The following is a 10,384-nucleotide window of genomic DNA, read 5'->3' as shown; positions in this document are numbered from 1 at the left end:
ATGTGTAGCGCGCCACATTTATAATCAGGAGGCTACGTGACATCTAGGGTTGTTACCTTCTTCCTAAATCTAGATCGTGCGTAGAGTTGAGTAGTAAGTGTTCATATCTAATATTCACCTTGTTTTCTTTCAGCGATGCCTTCGACTAGGAAGCAAGCGATTAGTAAACGGCTTGATACAGCTATGGGAGAGGGTAACATTCAGGTGCCTCCAGCCAGAGCAGGCCAAAGTGAGGCTCAGAGTGAGATGCCGTCTCATACCTCTCTGTCTCCTCCCGAGGATATTAGGAGGCACCCAGTACATCCAGTTCCTCCGTCTGGCACTACAGACCATGATATGCGCAGTGCGGTGCAATTGTTGACTAGCTTGGTAGCTGCTCAGGCTCAGAGGCAGAATACCGGTGCTGCTGATAAACCGGTTAGTGCGAGAGTTCGTGATTTTATTAATCTAGACCCTCCAGTGTTTACCGGATCAGACCCCAAGGAGGACCCACAAATATTTATTGATCAGATTCATCGTACATTGCGGGTTATGCATGCTAGTGATACGGAGGCAGTAGAGTTGGCTTCTTATCGGTTACGGGATTTAGCGGTTTTCTGGTATGATAGTTGGGAGAGATCTAGGGGTCCGAACGCTCCTCCAGCCGTGTGGAAGGAATTTTCTGAGGCCTTTCTTCGTCACTACTTGCCAGTTGAGATACGACGAGCTAGAGCTGATAAGTTCTTGAACCTTCGACAGGGTAATATGAGTGTACGAGAGTATAGTATACAGTTTGATTCTTTAGCAAGGTATGCTCCCCATATGGTGGCCGAGATGAGTGATAGGGTGCATCTGTTCGTGAACGGGTTGGGACCACATCTGATAAATGAGTGCACAACAGCCTCCTTGGTAGAGGGCATGGATATTTCCCGTATTCAGGCTTATGCCCAGACCCTAGAGGATCGTAAGCGCCAGCAAAGGGCAGATAGGGAGCAGGATAGGGGCCAGCATAAGAGGGCGAGATTTGCAGGGTATTCTGATGAGTTCAGAGGCAGTATCAGGCCCCAATCTTCGAGGAGTTCGGCGCCACCTGTAGCTAGTGCTCCTCCACAGTTTCAGAGGCCTCGGTATGATCGATTTACCTATTCTGGTTCAGGTCAGAGTTCGAGGGCATCAGGCTCACAATTTCATAGAGATACTAGTCAGACGAGACCCCCAACACCTCGTTGTGATCAGTGCGGCAAGGCCCACTTTGGACTGTGCCGTCGAGGTTCCGATGCGTGCTATTCTTGCAGACAGCGTGGCCATATGATGCGGGATTGTCCTAACAGAGGAGGTGGTGGTATGGCTCAACCGACTGGATCTGTGTCTGGTTCTTCCTCATCAGTTCGACCTCCAGCACAAGGTTTTCAACAGTCGACAGGTCGTGGTAGAGGTAGAGGTTCAGTGCCGAGTTCGAGTGGTGCTCAAAATCGAACCTATGCTCTAGTAGGTCGACAAGATCTCGAGTCATCTCCGGATGTTGTTACAGGTATATTGTCTGTGTTTTCTTATGATGTATATGCGCTAATTGATCCAGGATCTACCTTATCATATGTTACACCCTTTGTGGCTAATAAGTTTGGCATTGAACCTGAATTGATAAGTAAACCACTTGTGGTATCCACTCCGATAGGAGATTCTGTGATTGCTAGAAGGGTTTATAAAGGTTGCACTGTGATGATTTGTAGTCATCAAACCTCGGCAAATTTATTTGAGTTAGAAATGGTTGATTTCGATGTGATAATGGGAATGGACTGGTTGGCCTCATGCTATGCAAATGTTGACTGTCGTACGAAGATGGTTAGGTTTCAGTTTCCAGGTGAACCCGCCATTGAATGGAAGGGGAACATTGCTACGCCGAAAGGTAGGTTTATTTCCTATCTTAAGGCAAGGAAGATGATCTCAAAAGGTTACATTTATCATCTTGTTTGCGTTAGGGATGCCGAGGCGAAGCCGCCTACTCTACAATTAATCCCCGTGGTCAATGAATTTCCAGATGTTTTCCCAGATAAACTCCTAGGCCTTCCTCCTGAAAGGGAGATTGAGTTTAGCATTGATGCATTGCCTGACACTCAACCGATCTCTATCCCTCCATACAGGATGGCCCCGGCAGAGTTGCGAGAGTTGAAGGCACAGTTGAAGGACTTGCTGGATAAGGGTTTCATTAGGCCTAGCACTTCACCTTGGGGTGCGCCAGTCTTGTTCGTGCGGAAGAAAGATGGGTCGTTAAGGATGTGTATCGATTATCGACAGTTGAATAAGTTTACAATAAAGAACAAGTATCCACTTCCAAGAATTGATGACCTGTTTGACCAACTCCAGGGTGCCAAGTATTTCTCCAAGATTGACTTGCGTTCAGGGTATCATCAGGTGAGGGTTAAGGAGAAGGATATTCCAAAGACGGCCTTCCGGACAAGATATGGGCATTTTGAGTTCTTGGTGATGTCGTTCGGGCTAACAAATGCCCCAGCAGCTTTTATGGATCTCATGAATAGTGTATTCAGGCCCTATCTTGATGTGTTCATGATCGTATTCATTGATGACATTCTGGTGTATTCTCGTTCGGAGGCGGAACATGCGGGCCACTTGCGGATAGTATTACAGACCCTTCAGGATCATAAGTTATATGCTAAGCTCTCTAAATGTGAATTCTGGCTGAACTCAGTAGCATTCCTTGGCCATGTGATATCTGATGAGGGTATTAGTGTCGACACTCAGAAGATCGATGCAGTGAAGAATTGGCCGAGACCGACAACACCGTCAGAAGTCCGCAGCTTCCTGGGGCTAGCAGGATATTATAGGCGGTTTGTAGAAGGGTTTTCCTCTATATCAGCACCATTGACTAAGTTAACACAGAAAGCTACCAAGTTCCAGTGGTCTGATGCTTGTGAACATAGTTTTCAGGAGCTAAAGAATCGATTGACATCCGCGCCAGTGCTCACTCTCCCAGAAGGAACAGAAGGTTATGTGGTATATTGTGATGCCTCAGGTATAGGTTTGGGGTGCGTATTGATGCAACGTGGGAAGGTGATTGCTTATGCATCAAGACAATTGAAGAAGCATGAAAAGAATTACCCGACTCATGATTTGGAATTGGCTGCAGTAATATATGCTTTGAAGATATGGAGGCACTACTTATACGGCGTCCATGTTGACATCTACACAGATCACAAGAGTTTACAATACATCTTCAAGCAGAAGGAGTTGAATTTGAGGCAGCGTAGGTGGCTTGAATTACTGAAAGACTATGACGTCGAGATATTGTACCATCCCGGTAAAGCCAATGTTGTGGCAGACGCTCTCAGCCGTAAGTCAATGGGAAGCTTAATACATATTGAGGCAGGTAGACAAGGGTTGACCAAAGAGCTTCACCAGCTGGCCAATATGAGAATCAGATTGTTGGACTCTGATGACGGAGGTGTTACTGTACAGAATACAGCAGAATCATCTTTGGTAGCCGAGGTAAAAGCACGGCAATATGAAGATCCTACCTTAGTAAGATTGAGAGAGGGAATTCAGCAGTGTAAGATTACAGCTTTCAAGATCGGAGGAGATGGGACACTGAGATACCAGGGCCGATTATGTGTACCTAGTGTGGCAGGGTTGCGAGAGAAGATTATGATTGAGATTCACCAGTCCCGATATTCTATCCATCCTGGCTCGACAAAGATGTATCATGACGTTAAGGAGCAGTATTGGTGGGATAACATGAAGAAGTCTATTGCAGAATTTGTAGCCCAGTGTCCTAATTGTCAACAAGTAAAGATCGAGCATCAGAAACCTAGTGGATTGATTCAGAATATAGAGATTCCGACCTGGAAATGGGAGGTGATTAATATGGACTTCATTATTAGATTACCTCGCTCTTATCATAAGTTTGACTCCATCTGGGTGATAGTTGATCGACTTACAAAATCTGCCCATTTTCTACCAGTTAAGACAACTTACACGGCTGAAGATTATGCGAAGTTATATATCAAGGAGATTGTTAGGCTTCATGGTGTGCCGGTATCTATTATATCAGACCGAGGAGCTCAATTTACGGCTAACTTTTGGAGGTCTTTTCAGAAGGGTTTAGGTACACAAGTAAATCTCAGCACTGCATTCCATCCGCAGACTGACGGACAGGCTGAACGTACCATCCAGACACTTGAAGATATGCTACGAGCATGTGTTCTAGATTTCAAGGGGAATTGGGATGACCATCTGGCACTTATAGAATTTGCCTACAATAATAGCTACCATTCCAGTATTAAAATGGCCCCGTATGAGGCACTATACGGGAGGAGATGTAGATCACCAGTTGGATGGTTCGAAGTTGGTGAGACAGAATTATATGGACCAGATTTGATTCACCAAGCCATTGAGAAGGTGAAAGTGATACAAGAGCGACTGAGGACGGCACAAAGCAGGCAAAAGTCTTATTCCGATGTCCGGCGTCGTGATCTGGAATTTGAGGTTGGTGATTGGGTTTTCCTGAAGATCTTGCCGATGAAGGGTGTTATGCGTTTTGGGAACAAGGGTAAGTTGAGTCCGCGGTATATTGGGCCGTACAAAATTCTTCGACGAATTGGACAGGTTGCTTACGAGTTAGAATTGCCATCTGAATTGGAATTTGTCCACCCAGTATTCCATGTATCTATGTTGAGAAAATGTATTGGAGACCCTTCTCGGGTCGTCCCTATCAAAGATGTACAAGTTACAAAGGATATATCATATGATGAAGTGCCAGTGGCTATATTAGATCGACAAGTCCGCAAGCTGAGAACAAAGGATGTAGCTTCCGTGAAAGTATTATGGAGGAACAAAAATATAGAAGAAATGACATGGGAAGCAGAAGAGGAGATGAAGTCTAAATAGCCTTACCTATTCCAGAGTGAAGATAACGAGGATGCCGGGGGAAAGAAGGACGCATTATAAGGTGAAACGGCTCTATGAGGTAAGCAATAGCTTGTGAATACTCTTTTTTTTAATACAAAATGGTGATATGCAGATAATGTACATATCCATAATGCTTTGTATAGTCTTGTAAGGCCATAGGTTGGGTTTAACTGCTTGCAAGTTTGGCTAGTGTCCATTTTATGGGGGAAACTCAGCCGGAAATCTCCGTCGGAATCCACGATGAGTTAGACACCCCATAAACCCTTACATTCGAGGACGAATGTTCCTAAGGGGGAGAGGGTGTTACAACCCAAATTCGCATACCATAGATCACGTCGTAAGTTAGTCGACGTAAATCCAAGAAGAGATTATCTTTGAGATGATAAGAAGTTAATCCTATTGGTCTTAAACGATACAAGGGTGTATAAGAGTGGTTAACAAATATTAGAAGTTAAACGAATCAAGGATGTTGTAACCCATATTTTCGGGTAATACTAGAGGTGATTAACTGTCCCAAGAGGTCTTGTTTTAATGTATTTGAATCATATAATATCCGCATCATAAGTCTTGAAGTCAAGCGAGTTATGAAACAAAAGTCGATAAAAGTTGTCGCAACTTAGGTTTATAATTTTACTTAAACTTTAGGTCAAATGTTACTGCATTTTTCTCCCAATGTGCTTGGAATTATGGGGTGATCTACCTATCAAATTGAAGATCTATGAGTCTAGTTTCCAACGCATTAAACCGTTCGTCGATACGATCTCGGAATAGAGAGATATTCGCATTTTTGCGAGAGTGCGCCAAGCTGCTCTCTATGGGGCCCACAAAGGCGGTTTAAGACATATGGACATATATAAGATACCTCAACCCCGTTTTAAGTTATTATTTTTCAGTATATTCAGACCTTATAACCCTAAAATCAGTCTCTCAAGGTTCTCTCATGATCCAAGAACCAAACAAAGGGCAAACAACACAAATCAAATGTCAGGAATCCCGTGGCGCTAGTAAGTTTCTTGTTCTTCTTGTTGTTGCTGATTTTTGTGTTGTTCCAGCTCGTGTGGGAGGTTTTTTTAAGTGTTTTATGTCCTGTAAATACACCTTCAAGTTTTTAATATCAACCCTAGGTGATTTCAAGTCTTCTAAAGTAATTCTAGTGCCGAAAAACCCGAATTAATTGCTAGTTTTGCTTCCTTGTTCTTGTGGCAGAATTGAAGGGATATTTCGTGGAAAATTAAGGTCAAATTGGAGTTGTTCTTTCTGTTTAAAGGTAAGGAACCTCTTACTCTATATATATTTAAGATTATCCAAGTTGCAGCTAAGTCGTTGAAGCTAGAACTTGTGAAATATATATCGAAAGGCTTGGTAGTAATGTTGTTGGTTGGTGGACTGTTTTGGAGGCTCAATATGATTATTAATGATGTTGTTTGGGCTGTTTGGTGATTGTATTGACTTGTGGGAAGTCATATAAATAGGGAAGGTGCTGTCTGTTTCATCGTAAAATAGGTTGTGGTCGATACATAATAGTTACGACGCTTAAACGATAATGATAGTGTCATTTGTCTTATTGTAAACTAAGGAGTCGTGACATTTGCATAGCTTGAGGTTGGGCAGTATATACAAGGTATGTGAGGCTATCCCCTTCATTCTTTTGTACGACTCCGATTGTACATAATGTAATGAACGAGCTCCCAAAGATACTCTACTCTTAGAAGCTAGTAGTACTTACATTGCTGCCCTTCTTATGAAACGATTGATATTGATGTTACTTCTCTTATTCTTATATTATCAATGTTGTTGGTAGTTCCTGATTCTTATAAGATTCTTGATGAAGAGTTAATCCTAATAACGTGTACGAAGGATACCGACCTTACGTCACTCCGAAAGGTTCAAAATATGATTCCAACGAGTCCAGCATGCATCATATATATGTATCTATTTTACTCTACCGAGCCGCGCTATAGTCGGCCGGGTATGGCACCTATTGTGCAACCACTGATCAGTTGGGTTTTACCGAGCTCCACGTGGCCGGGTACGATTCTACCGAGCCCTATGATGGCCGGGTACGTTTTACCGAGCCTATTACGGCCGGGTACGATATGATGATGGTGATGCCCACAAAGGCGTATGTTTTAAAAGTTTATGTATATATATATATGTATGTATCATGTATTTCATGTCAACCTCATAGGTACCCAGATGTCACAGGTTGTATATTCTCTATCCCTGTTTACATTACTGTTCTCACTTATGCTTTCCTGCCTTACATACTCAGTACTTTATTCGTACTGACGTCCTTTTTATTTGTGGACGCTGCATGTCATGCTGCAGGTCCTGATAGACGGGTAGACGCAGCTCCCCCATCACAGTAGGCTATCCGGTTCAGCGGTTATTGGCGAGATCCCTTCTCCGGACTTGCCGTGGTCTTGGTATGCATTTTTGTTATAGACATTATGGGTATGTCGGGGCCCTGTTCCGGCAATGTTGTAGCATTTATGTTCTTTTAGAGGCTCATAGACAGGTGTCGACTTATGTATGGTTTAGAATGCCTTGTCGGCTGATTTTTGTTGTATAGTCTTTCATGGCATCATGGTAGCTCGTACCTTATATATAATTTCTTGACGGTCTTGTCGTCCCATGTTATGTATGTTCATGACATTATCTTTCATTGTTGTATGTTCATGATCCATGTCTACTATTTATATTGATCTTGTTGGCCCTTAAAGATAATAAGGAAGGTTAGATAAAATGTACGTTGGTGCTCGACAAGTATGGCCCGGGTGCTAGTCATGACCCTCCAGTTGGGTCATGACAGAGAGTTTCCTCTAGTATCGCTTGAAAACAAGCCAGCTCGAGTTCGAGCTCAAGGAGTAGGCCCGAAAAAAGGACATCTACAAGCTCCTTAGTGAGAAACAAGATGGGGCCAGCAAGGACCTTCAGGACGAGATGGATATGGCTTAGAGGAAATCTTCGACCCTGATATGGGAGCATGCCGACCTGGTCGAAAAGGTAAAGGTCTTTGAAGTTAAAAATATGGAGCTAGTAGTGGCGTCTAACGGTAAAATCTAACAGGTCCAGCAGAAGATCGACCAGATCGACCAACTCCGAGTTGAGTTGAATGAGGTCCAAGCCATGGCTGATTGGTGGAAAAGCAAAATGGACTTGCAAGCTTGGGAGAAGGAAACCGCCCAGGCAAAGCTGGAATCGGTAGAGTTCCAATTTTGAGTGGCGAAGGAGAAAGCTGACAAGTGGTCCTAGTTAAATTACGATCTCCGAGCAACTCTGAGCTCGGCTGTCGCAAAGCGGGACGCCCTCAGTAGAGAATACGAGGCAATGAAGTCCAAGTTGGATACAAACTCTACCGATGCCGAAGATATGATTGCCTAATACAAGGCCGATGTTGAGGCTGCCGAGACCCACCTAAAGATGAAGGCTGAATATATGAGACGGTTGTCCTGAAGGGAGACCCTCAAAGAGATTCACACCCGAGGTTTCGACCTGTCGGCCGAGATCGAGGAAGCAATAAATCTTGAGGCCGAGGCGAAGAAACTTTACGAGCCTCAAGGTGCTGAAGGCTCCGAGAATTCTGAGGGATCCGAAGGCTCTGACGGTTCTGGCGACGAGTCTGGCCCTGGTGAACACCACGCATGAATGCCTTAGTACTTTTTTAGTTTTGTCTTGTGCATATTTTTTGTTTATTTTAAGGCCGTTTTTGTTGGGCCTTTATAAATACATTCAGGAATATATATATATATATATATATATATATATATATATATAAACTTCCAAAATCTTAGCAATTTCGAGTCTCTACCTTTTTAGCATCTTTTCATAATTTCTACTCTTGCAAATATTTCTAATGCCTTAGCATAGAATCAAATGTAGTAATAAGTCATTTGTTTTTCAGAGGTCCGAACAGAGCCTGACTTCGATGCAATTTTGCTTGCTCGAGGCTTTGAAAACTCGGTATGACCGGAAGTTTTTTCAAGATATTTAAATGATTTTAGATGATGTTTTTGCTGAGGGTAATCTTTTAGAAAGTTTTGAATTTTTATAAAGGACTTACTTTTGATTACGAGCTTCCGACGTCTCCGGGCCATTTTTTGGGTGGCCATAGCCTTTTATTTTTGGGCATCGTCCAATAGGTTTGGTGCTCCTGGGATTTAATAGCCTGGTTTATTCAAAGGTTTTTCGAACGATAGTCCCCGAGTATGGGTAACCCTTGGACTCTTAAGATCTGGAATTTAAGAGGCAAAAATCTTTAATAGTAAGGTGGAAACTTTCTTTCATTTCTGTGTGTAAAGTACATGATCGAAAGCGTGTAAAAGCTTGTATCATGGCTAAAGTGAACTATGTGGGAACGATTCACTCGACCGTTTGGATCTTACAATGAATCCTAACCACCGAGCCTTAGCTATTCAAGTACAAAGTTTCCTTCTTTCCTTACCAAGGACCTTAACCTGCGCTTGAGAGGGATCAAATATTGTTGATGCAAAATGAACGCCCATTGACTCCGGTTGAGATCGACCTTCGATTCTAACGATTTACTGTTGCCTCATTAAAAACCTTGCGAAAAATGAGATCGACCTTCGATTCTAACGATTTACTATTGCCTCATTAAAAACCTTACGAAAAATCCATGTTGGGAAAAGATTGTTCAAGGGAAAAAGAGTACAGCGCGTGCTTTCAAACCTAATAGTCACATTCTCCTTTGGCCATTGCCTGCAAGTGTTAGTCCGATCCATAATATTATTAAACAATAATTGAGTTCGTACCTTAGCAGTAGTACCGTTTTAAGTGTGTGATGTTCACGTTGTTCAGTAGTTTCACACCATTTCCTACTTCGAGCTCGTATGAGCCTTTGACAGTAATTCCGACGATTCGATATGGTCCTTCCCAATTTGGTCCCAGTTTTCCCTCATTCGGGTTCCGGGTGTGCAATGTTACTTTTCTTAACACTAAGTCCCTGATCCTAGGTGTCGGAGGTTGGATCTACGGTTGTATTAACTTTCTATCCGTTGTTTCTGGGCAGCCAACCAGACTAGGGCGGCCTCGCGCCTTTTATCTAATAGTTCCAGTCTCGTGTCCATGGCCTTACCGTTCGACTCGTCGGTCACATATTGGAACCTGAGGCTCGGTTCTCCCACTCTGGCTAATATTAATGCTTCGGTACTGTAGTGTATGATATGTCATGGTATTAGACTTCGAGGTTGTACGATATGCCCATAGGACTTCAGGCAAGATTTCTTTCCATTTCTCTTTGGCATCGGTCAACCTATCTTTTTAGGTTTTGAAGTATGGTCTTGTTTGTTGATTCTGCCTATCCGGTCCCACTAGGGTGATAGAGTGCTGATAGGATCTTTTTATTCTTGTGATCTTCCAAATTTTTTGTACCTTACTGCCGATGAATTTCTTACCATTATCACACGCGATCTCAGCCGGTATCCCGAATAGGCATATTATGTGATCCCAAATGAATTCAATG

Source organism: Nicotiana tomentosiformis, chromosome 1 (genome assembly GCF_000390325.3).
Source record: "Nicotiana tomentosiformis chromosome 1, ASM39032v3, whole genome shotgun sequence".
NCBI lineage: Eukaryota > Viridiplantae > Streptophyta > Magnoliopsida > Solanales > Solanaceae > Nicotiana > Nicotiana tomentosiformis.
Note: the sequence above shows the minus strand (reverse complement) of the source record.